Source organism: Neofelis nebulosa, chromosome X (genome assembly GCF_028018385.1).
Source record: "Neofelis nebulosa isolate mNeoNeb1 chromosome X, mNeoNeb1.pri, whole genome shotgun sequence".
In the NCBI taxonomy this organism is placed as follows: domain Eukaryota; kingdom Metazoa; phylum Chordata; class Mammalia; order Carnivora; family Felidae; genus Neofelis; species Neofelis nebulosa.
Genome location: NC_080800.1, coordinates 109,257,240 through 109,268,289, shown reverse-complemented (window position 1 = coordinate 109,268,289; position 11,050 = coordinate 109,257,240). Strand labels below are relative to the sequence as shown.

General features: G+C 43.4%; 1 protein-coding gene across 7 annotated transcripts in view; it reads left to right on the top strand.

Annotated features, from left to right (window-relative positions):
* The first annotated feature begins 9,107 nt into the window (after window positions 1-9,107).
* MBNL3 (muscleblind like splicing regulator 3) overlaps window positions 9,108-11,050 on the top strand; it is a 113,274-nt gene continuing 111,331 nt past the window's right edge. For 2 of the 7 annotated variants that reach the window (XM_058713051.1, XM_058713049.1), the window contains exon 1: window positions 10,077-10,346. The gene's annotated coding sequence lies outside the window, so the exon portion shown is untranslated. Of the gene's footprint in view, window positions 9,398-10,076; window positions 10,347-10,370; window positions 10,795-11,050 lie in introns of those variants that run through there. The other 5 variants (XM_058713045.1, XM_058713044.1, XM_058713050.1 and 2 more) reach the window with 5 other exon arrangements.

Genomic DNA, 11,050 nt, shown 5'->3' with positions numbered 1-11,050 from the left:
GCACTTATTTACCCAGCAGGCACTTCATAAATGTCTGTTGATTGTGTGCCTGGCCCGGCGCTACATGATGTATGGTACATGAAAAGACAAAGAAAATGAAACAGGATAAAGAGTGTAGGGAGGACAGTAGGGGTAAGGGAATTTTCTGCTCCATCCACAGGCCCATGGAGACCCTGGCTTTGCTCAGCTTTAGTCCTCAGTAGCCCTCAGGCTTCCCCCAGATTCCCCTTCCCTCTTCCTTCTCCTCAGTGCCATTTACCCATCCCTCATCTGCTGGCTTTTGGGTCCAGCTTCCAGAAGCTAAGTAATCTGATAAAAGTAATCTGTGCTAAAGTGTTCATTCAGCTAGCAGGTTAATGTGTTATTCTTCCTGGGTAATTTGTTCATTTTGAGAGGGGTTTTTTGAAGACATTAAGCATGATGGCAGAAAATTTCAGGTCTCATTGCAGCCGAGAGAGGAAGAGAGTGCCCCCCACGACCCAGGCTTTCAGGATGAGCTTCATTCTGGGTTCTGTGATCATTTACAAAGTCTCCCTGGTGCCATAGCCACTGTCTTATGGCTTTTATTATGTCCCACCCACCCAAGTTCGGCCCAAAGAGAAAATGCATGATCTTCCTTATGCGTCCTCCCTGGACCCAGAAAGAAAATTCTCTAGATCGCAAGAGAAGCTGAGAAATGGGCCATTTGGACCTGGATAAAAACAGCCAGCACTCATGATCTGGTAGGCAGTGGTCTCATTTAGTTGTCACCACAGACCCCATGAAGTAAGGGGTTTTATTATTATTATCCCTTTCCAAACTAAGAACCGGGGCACAGAGAGGGTAAGTAACTTGCTCATAAGTCACACTCCTAGTAAGTGAACTCAGGCAGTGTGGCTCTAGGATCTGTGCCCTTAATCACGATTCTATACCCCTCAGTGTCTCTGACTGAAGTCCCCTCTTCCTACACACCATCAGCAGATAGAGCAGACATAACCATTGGCTCACAGAGACTCCCCAGCGAGGCACACACTTTCATCCCACATCCAGGATATTGCAGCCATACCGCCCCGTTTAGCAGGGCAGAGGCAGGCCACTGCTCTGGCACTCTGATCTTGCTAACAGCAGCCTCAGGTACTCTCGGGCCAATACCACCTTCTTCCTTTCTGTGTTGCACCAGATTGACAAGGAACGGCCTTGAAAACCGACCCTTCTGCACCCCACTCCAAAATGGGAAGGAATGCCTAAACCTGGTGGCTGAAGGTTTGATAACAGTTGACATGTGACTAATCCCATTTTCTAAAAGTGAAAGGAAGATTTGCCAAATTAACCCTCCAGTAACACTATGGATGCACCAGTCTCTTCTCTGTCCCTGATATGCCCTCTGAATTCCTGCCCCTAAGTCAATATGCACACTGTGTGTCCAAATCTGCAGTGCTCTTTACCTTCTCTCACTAATGGAGTACTCGCTGTGTTAGATGCTGTAAATGCTTTCAAAACCTTGGCATATTTAATCCCACCATATGTGCTACAAGGAAGATTCTAGAATTACCTGCATTTTATGTATGAGGAAATTGACAGAGATTAAATAACTCACCCAAGGTCACTATAGTACCAATAGATACTTTTTAGCTTCTCGCCCATTCTCACCATTGGTTCATTACCATTCAGTTTCTTCTCAGGTTCCACCATTAAGGGTACCTGTTCATTACCCATATTACATTCACAATATTGTGAATGCAAAATACAATGAGATCATAATTATTGTATCAATAAGTTGCATGGAGGTTGGAGCATGTTTTGGCATGACTAAAAGTCAGATATTTGAAAACTTGAAAATTGGAATAGCCAGGGTTTCCTGTACATGCGAATATGAATCTTTCACATTTATGTTCGTTGTTCTTTCTGTGATGACAAATCTAATAGAATTAGGATATGAAGTGCTTTCCACTTGACATGGTTTAGGACCTCGCAGAAGCATTTGACTTGGCCTTGGCCATGCATAAATAATTAAAAGACAGTTCAATCCAGGTGCCTTTTTAAAAAGAACTTAATGAATTCAGCTCATTCACCTCTAAATGGAGTAAAAAGCAGTGTTTTCTTAAGCAGATAAATCAAATACGTGTCTGTCCGATATTTTAACCATTCCAAAAACAGAAGCACAAAAAGAGCTCAGTAGAAAAAGAAAACAGGTAGAGTAAGGGGGATGAAGAAAGAGAAAAAAGAGAGCTAGCTGGAAGGGAGAGAAATGACAAAACAGACAAAGGGCTGAAGAAATATTTGTAGATGATAAAAGAGCGGTTGTTGAGGAATGCAGGGGAACATAGAAATGGCAGAAGGTGAGAGAAATAGAAGTAGTTATTTGAGGGGTCTAATTCTCACGTCAAAACATAAATGTCTCCAATTTAGTAGTGTTTTATTAGGCACAGTGACAAAAAAAAAATGCTTTTAAATGTCGCCGGTATTAGCTTTAAAAGACAAAACAAAACAAAAACATAGCTACAAATCTTTGGGCTCTCCAGACCATTATCCTTATGAACACTCATGGGTGCAATCAAAGGGAAAATATAATTTTGCATTCTGACCTTTTATTAATGTTATTTCCTATACAATTTTCTGTTTTTCTACAGTGTTCAAATAATTTCACTGCATTAATATGTAAGAAATATTGGATATTTAGGCTGTTTTAAGGCTTTTGATATTAAAATGAAGGCTGCTTTTCTCCCCCCTTTTCTTCTTTTGGAATTGGGCGCCTTGGTTCAAGGACATTTTTTATGATTCCTGACCCATTTTGCAATGGCACCAGCAACTTGAATGAGCCTGTTCTTCTAGAGCCTGTATAGTACAGGGTTTTGTAAATTATTTTTGGCAACAACACTAAGTATCAAATGGTTGCCTCCTAGTTGGAACTATATATAACTATATATATTTCTTCTAGCGTGATGATACTCTTTGACCCTTTGTCCCTTGGGGATTTGGTAATGGTTTTGAAAATTGTAGCACATTTGTATACAGTTTGGATGCTATTCATTTATCCATGATCTTCCTAGCATTTTTGCCATTTAATCTTAGTTTTGATAATGGTTTTACATTTTTGTATTATGTTGTACCCTCTGATCAGTCTTCCCTTTGCAGTGTTTGCTATTGCTTCAAAATTTTAAAAATTCCTATAGCTGAGTTATATACTCTAGTCTATTGCCAGTTTTTAAAGTTTTATTTAAATTTAAAATTTTTTATTCATCCAGAAAGAATCATTACATATGGTAAGAGATAAAGGCTTACATTATTTTCTCTCCATATTTATGACCAGTTACCCCAGGTGAATTTACTAAATAATGAGTTCTTTTCCCATTGTTTTGTTATGCTTCGTTCATCAAGCACTCAATTCCTGAATTTATTATAGCCTTTTCCTGATCTCACTATCGCATTTACTGATCGATATTTCTGATTTGCATTGGAATTCTGCCATTTTAACTGCTGTTAATTTATAATGCATTCTAATATGTGCCACTTCCGTTAAATATCTGTTTCCCTAGGACAGTCGTATACAATTGTTTACACAAATTAACGTGGTATCATTTTTGAAATAACAGATGCCTTAATTTGAATTGTTTGCATCTACCAATCAACCTATCAGCATCACACTATTGGCTCCCCATTCAGAAATGTAGCGTGACTTTCCATTTGCTCAAGTTTTTCTTCATTTCCACCATAAAGGTGTCATAGTTTTTCTTTTTCTCACACCCTTGTGTATATTGACTTATTTCCAAAGACTTTAACGTTTTTGCTTTATTGTAAACAAGTTACTTCTCCTTTTTGTTGCCTTATTGGTAGATATTATGGTGGCTTTCCAAGACTACTTGTCTCGTATATTGTGAACTCTGTAGCTTGGTCGAAACACTTGAAGTAAATTCTGTGGCTTTTCTAGGTATATTCTCTTATTTTATTTTTTTCTTTCCAAGATTTTATTTAAACCTAAGTTAGTTAATATATAGTGTAGTACTGGTTTCAGGAGTAGCATTTAGTGATTCATCACTTACATTAACACACAGTGCTCATCACAAGTGCCCTCCTTAATGACCCTCATGCATTTAGCCCATAACTCACCCACCTCCCTCCAGCAACCCTGCTTATTCTCTCTAGTTAAGAGTCTCTGATGGTTTGCCTCCCTCTCTGTTTTTATCTTCTCCTATTTTCCCTTTCCTTCCCCTATGTTCATCTGTTTTGTTTCTTAAATTCCACATATGAGTGAAATCATGTGATATTTGTCTTTCTCTGACATATTTCGCTTCGCATAATACACTCTAGTTCCATCCACGTTGTTGCAAATGGCAAGATTTTATTCTTTTTGATGGCTGAGTAATATTCTATTATATATATATATATATATATATATATATATATATATATAATATTATATGTATATATAATATTCTAGGTATGTTCTAATGTTGTCTAAAAATTCTCTAATTTCTTCCTTTCCAATATTCACTTCTAATTTATTTTCATACCTTATTACCAAAATAAGAACTTCTCAGAAACACTGAACTTATAAATGAATCAAAGCTCCCTTGTTTTGGTCCCATTTTTATGGGAAACAACTTTGTTTTTCCAATTGGTAGATTATTTCTTTGTTTTTAAATTTACATTCTTTTTTTGAAGTTATATTCTTTATCATGTGAAAGAGGTAGTTCATTATTTCTATATCTAAAAGATGTTGACTATAAAAAGCAGTTTGATTTTTATCAAATGCCTTTTTTTTCATTTACTGAGATGATCATGCATTTTTGTCAATAATATTGATTTTTGGCTGAAGTCATCGTTATGTTTCTGGAATAAACAATACTGGATCAATGCTTAGACTTATTTTTTTTCTTTTTTAAAAAAATTGAGAGAGAGAGAGAGAGAGAGCCCACAAGTGGGGAAGGGAAGCAGAGGGAGAAAGAGAGTATCCGAAGCAGGCTCCATGCTCAGTGTGGAGCCCCTAGGGCTGGATTCCACAACCTTGGGATCAGGACTTGGCCCGAAATCAAGAGTCCGCCACTCCCAGGCACCCTGAGCTTAAATTTATTTTAATAAGTTGCTGTATTTTATTGGTAGCATTTTTATTAAAATGCCCACATCAGTGAGAGGAAGTATGGTGTACTGAAAGGAGCAACTGTCTGAGTTTAAGTCCAACTGGACCCTATAAGAGCTTTCTTCAGTACTGTGCAATAGTTCAAAGCATGGGCCCTATCCTAGAAGATGACTAACTCCGAATCCCGGCTTTGCCACTTAGTAGCTTTGTTACTGTGTTACTTTGAGTAATTCTCACTTTTCTGTTCTCAACAAGGAAATCTTTACTTCATAGAAATTGTTGTAAGGATTAAATGAGCTAACAAACAAAAAGTACCTGGCATGGAGTATTTCCACATTAAATTGGTGCGATTATAACTATCATATTCCTAAGTGATAACAGGCCATGCTTTTCTTTTTTTTTTTATTTTTTAATGTTTTTATTTATTTTTGAGACAGAGAGAGACAGAGCATGAGCAGGGGAGGGGCAGAGAGAGAGGGAGTCACAGAATCCGAAGCAGGCTCCGGGCTCTGAGCTGTCAGCACAGAGCCTGACGCGGGGCTCCAACTCACGGATTGTGAGATCATGACCTGAGCTGAAGGCGGACGTTCAACAGACTGAGCCACCCAGGGGCCCCATGCTTTTTTTTTTGATATCATTCTTACCTTTTGCATTATTCTTACATTTTTGTATCATTTTTATCTGTATCATGCCTACCACATTTCCCTCTAAGAAGAATTTTAAGAAATATACCATACTTTTCAACACTCAAGGATAATTTGTATAATATATTCTTCAAAGGCTTGCAGAAAAATTGTTTTGTAAATGCATCAGGCCCAGATGTGTTTTGGAGGATGTGAGTCTTTAATATTTTTCCTGTTTTCTTCTCGGGTTATTAGAACATGTCCAGATCATTCTGACAACTGTGCCCAAGTGAAAGAAAAATGTGAGTTTCAAGAATTTTCTTTACAACCTGAGAATTGTTGATCCATTTATTATCAAGCTCGAAATTATTTTGGCATGCAATTAGTTATTACGTTGTCTTCTCTCTTCTTCTGTCAAAAATACAGTCTGCATCATTTTGCAAAGAGTTTACCTTAGAAGCCAACATTTCTTTGATCGTCTAAACCTTTTTAACAACCCAATTCTGCTTTCCCCTTCCCCCATTTATTAGTCAGAACCTTTTCATGAATCTCAGACTCCCAATCCCCAACTCTGAATGAAAAAGCCTCTTCAGAAATGGATGAATAATCAATGTCTTGTAGCTATTCAACCACCCTTAAATGGCCAGAGGCTTCTGTATGGAATGACCACAAATGCCATGTGGGGCTTCAGCCTGTGAAGCCATAGCAAGAACACAACAGCAGCAAATAGTACTTACTATTTGCTAATAGTGCGAGGCTGGTGAGAATAATTCTACAGGTTCAAAAGAGAAGGGAGTTCTTTTACCTTTTGTGCACAGCATGACCCTGCCTGTATCCACTGACAATCTTTCGAAGAGGAGAATAAATGAGTTATATGCCTTGATGGGAGTAAAAGTAGAATTTTCATAGAATACATTGAGAGTTTTCAAGGACCCCACCTGTCCGGCATCTTTAAAAACACAGCAACATCCGTAGGGTTGTGGATTATAATAATCCTTCTGTTACTAAACCATTACATAACTTTTAGAGTTCTTTCCTGCCTCAGTCAAAGTTAATTATATTTATTGGAAGACTATGTCACTTGAGAGGCTGCTACATCCTTAGCTAGAGTTTTAGCCTTCCATCTGTCTGTGTAAATGCCCATTACTTAATGCTCAAGCATGAAGACACAGTGAGAGCACGAGAGCATGTGCCCTGAGTGTATTTAAATGTTTGCTTTGCACATCTCTGTTTGGCTGGGGGCAGAGGGACAGGACTGAAAATGTAAATACAGGCATTGTGAGGTACTTACCTTTGAAGATCCCTCAGGAGTAGTGGTTCTGAGACTCGCCCAGAATGCGAGGGGGAACAAGTGTAAGAAGTCAGAGACAATAATGTATATACATTAAGAAGTCATCTTGTGGATCAGTCAGTGTGCAACTCCATTTTTCCTCGGTCATGCCCCCAATCATGCCTCAGGGGAAGAAAAGAAAAGAAAATGTTGGTTAGCTCTAAGTACTAAAGTGGAAAGTAATTCCAAGGTAAGTCTACCCTAAAGAGCAAACAAGCCCTTTTAAAATGCTGAGGGGATGGGACAGCGATTTCCATTCTTTGAAAACACTCCCCAGTGACCTGGTGGCAGGGAAGTTTGCCTGGCTTCATTTGTGGAGGCTGTACCATCTTGGATAAAAGGGGGACAGGCTCTTAGGCTAAAATTTGTTTATAAGGCTATTTTCCTCTCCCATGTGGACATTTGTGATTTTCTCTGATCAGAAATCTCAAGCCAAAGAATATGTTGAAGCTATGCAAATTGACCAGTTTATGACCTCACATTCATAATAAAACAATTATTTCACCAATGCAATGACAATAAAAAGGAGCCAGTTTGTGTGCGATTAGGGAAACCTGGAGTGCCTCATAGGAGATGTGGTTCGCAATGGTGGACAGAGGTAAAGCAGTGGTGTTGACCCATGTTTAGCATAAAGACTCCTTTGTTGACTCACCGTGATAAAAGTTCCTCATTTGTTAGATCACTGGGTATAAAGTTATATAATTCAGCCTTGCCCTTCTTTCCAGACTTCTGTGGTAGCCAACACCTCTTAATTTTAGTTGTGGTAGTTCCTGGACTGCCAAAGCCACTTCCTATATGTCAGCCAAGTTTGATTTTCAGAGCAGTGCAGGTAATTTGGCAAGCTCAAAAGGAGGTGAAGAGAGGTGGTTAGGAATTCATTTTTTTCTTGTTTCCCTTTTTTTCAAAAAACTAGCAACTCCTGCCTTCTGTTTGACTTATGCTAGGATTCTACCCATTACTGCAAAAGTATCAGATGCTGTCCCTGCACATTGTCCTGATAACTTTCACAATGCTTGCCAATTGCCTTGGTGGGGGGAGGGGGTATCTCAATTATTTAAAGGGTAGTTTTGTGCCAGTGTTCTCCTTCCAACCATTATGATCCTGCCACTATTATCTGGCATTTAACAAACAGACATTGATTTCTTGCCTAAAATCAGCTGGAGAATTCTACTTGGATCAGTCCCACAGAATTAAAAAGGAGAATTAGCCTGAGATTTCACTAGGCTCCTCAACCTGTTACTTAAATGTCTCCTGCGATGTTTTTACCTTTTGTGGAGAGCATGTAGAACTCGGTACTGGGGTGAAGCAGTTCATGGCAGGAGAGCAGCCCATGAATTGCTATGAGCTTGTCACTGAGGATCTCGCATATGCGTGTGTTATCAACTACAATTGTCCTCATAAAATTAAATAAAAGCACGCGTTTATTATTGTGGGGCTCCAATTAAGGGACAGCTGGTGTTCCTATTACACTTGCATTAGATCAAAACTGGTAATTTAGCTGTCCAGATGCACGTTTTTTAATCAAAATATAAAACTGCTTTGGCTTTGCCCATTTCCCATTGACAAGTATCTGGGACCCTACCTTAGGCTCCTGCCACCCTTCAAACTCCATCGAAGAAGGGGAACCATTGGCACAGATCAACATTTTCCTGTCTGAGGTTCTTAAAGGGAAATCAAGGACTGGGGCATTCACAGAAGGGACATCCCAGGAAGGCAGCTGGTGAGTTGTTTTTTTTGGGGGGGGGGAGGGGGTTGCGTTTTGGTTTTGTTTTTCTTTTTTTTTTTTTTTTTTTTGCTTTCATTCAGCCGATATATTTATTGAGTATGGTCCTTTTTGCAAGTACCTGTTTCACTTTATCCGTATCTGAAGTGACACTGAGCGTACAGCTTTGAAGCACACTGCATTTCTCATTGGCACTCCAGTTCCTGGAGCTCTAGAAACTTTGCCGCCTCCCTCCCCCCTCTCCGGGGATGTGTGCGAGCTCTGTTTGTTTTCGCTTTTGTAAAACCTGAGCGCTACGATTTGTCCCCCGTTGCCTTAATAAAGAAACTGCAGACAGCATTTGCAGCGGGGGCTGGGCCGCCGGGTTTGGGGGGAGAGGCGCCACACCCCCTGAGAATAAAGCCCGCGCGGCGCTCTCCGAGAACCACGCACGAATGAACGGAGCACACAAAGAATACATTGGGCGACCCAACAGCGCCCTGCAGGAAGAAAGTGCCCGCACTCGGCGCGGGAGCGGGAGCGCGACTTTTGGCGCTCTTTGGGAGCGGCGGGAAGGAGGCCGAGGACAGCCACGGGTGGGCGCGGGAGCGGGGGCCGCCCGCCGTCTGACTCGCGCCCGGTCGGCAGCGGCCAGCCGGGCCCGAGAGCCGCGCGCGCCGAGCCAGGTGAGGTTGGCGGCGGCGGTGGTGCGGGGCGCGCCGCGCTTACCTGGCCGGGCGGGGCGGGGCCGGGCGGCCGAGGGCCGTCCCGCGCTGGGGCAGTCCGCGCGCCGCTCGAACGGCCGGCGGACTTGCGCGCGAGTTCCGTGTTGGCACCCGAAGCCCCCCGGGCCCCCGCCGTTGCCGCTGCGCGTCCCGCTGGCCGAGCGCGGGGCACCGGGGGGCCCGCGGCGGCGGCGGCGGCGGCGGCGGGCTCGGCCGCGCCGGCGGGTGCAGGGCACGCCTTTGGCGCGGCCGGGCGGGGTTGGGGCCGGGGTTGCCATGGCAGCCGCTCGCCCGGGCGGGAGCCCCACGCCCGCCGCCGAGAGGGAGCCGGGAGCTCCGAGGTGTGCTCCGCGCGGACTGAACCAAGAGCCCGGGAGAGGGGGGGAGGGAGCGGGGAGGGGGGTGGGCGGAGAGCCCCGGCCCGGGCGCCCCCCGCCCCCCCAGCGCTCCGGCCTGCACCGACCCCGGGGGTCCCCGCGCTGGGGAGAAAAGAACCCCTCGCCTCGGGGTCTGAAGTGGAGGCTCGCGGGAGCCCGGGGCGGGGGCAGGGGGGCCCGGGGAGCGCAGGGATCGTCGCCTCCGTCCGGGAGTCCCCGTGCGCGTGTGTCTCGCCTTGACATTTTACACCCCACAGCGGCGACTCGGAGGAGGGTTGCACGTCCCAGCCCTGAAGTTCTGTGGGTGGGGCGGGCTTTAATTTGCTTATATCTAATGATTTCAGGAGCCTCGCTTTAAAATGGCGGCATTCAGTACGCACCCCTGCTAGAGGCTCTCCCGGCACCGGGGCCACCTCGCGCAGCGCTGCTTTTGCTTCTGCCGCTAACAGATGGCATGTGCCGCTGCCGCTGCCCCCGCCGCTGCCGCTGAGAGCGGGACCCCTTAGCCGCTGGGTTTGCGCTAGCAGCAGAAGGTAAGGCTGGGGACGAGTTGGGGTGTGTGAGAGCGGCTGCCTTCCTAGGACGCCGACGAAATCACATGCCTTTTTTAAACTTTAGTTTTCAAATGGCAAGTAGAAGGAAAAGTAATCCCGCAACTTTGTTGCAATGTTATGGCTTTCATCTTTGCGTCTTCCTGCCCTTCCGTCTTTCTTTTTTGTTTTCTACTTTCCCCCGCCGGGGTGTTCTTCTTTGTTTTCATGTTTCTATTTGTTTGTAATTCAAACGGACTTCTTGCGTGGCGTATCATGGGCAAATGCTTTGAACAACTAATTTCCCCGTGTTCGAGCGATACCGTGAGCAGTGCCATAGCTTCCTTGCACAGCCGTGTCTTTTCCCGCTCTGGATCGACACGTTTGGCAGCTTGCTTTTACTACCGGCATCTGAAGGGCATGAGGATAGATTTTAGAAGACAGTTGAAAGGTAACCTTATTTTTAGCATTCACACAGTAAGCTGGTATGGTAAGAAAACGAAATTAAATCAAGACGAATAACGAAACTTAGCATTTAGGTGGTTCATTTGTGTAGTTTTAGTATTACTGTGGTGGACCTATTGTTTTTCTGACTACTGTTCATTGATTGATATATATAGATACAACAGTGAGGGTGAGTTTACTGTATTGATGTAATTAAGGTAGTGTGTTTTAAAGGAGTTCCTTTTTCCTAGATGTTCCTAAAT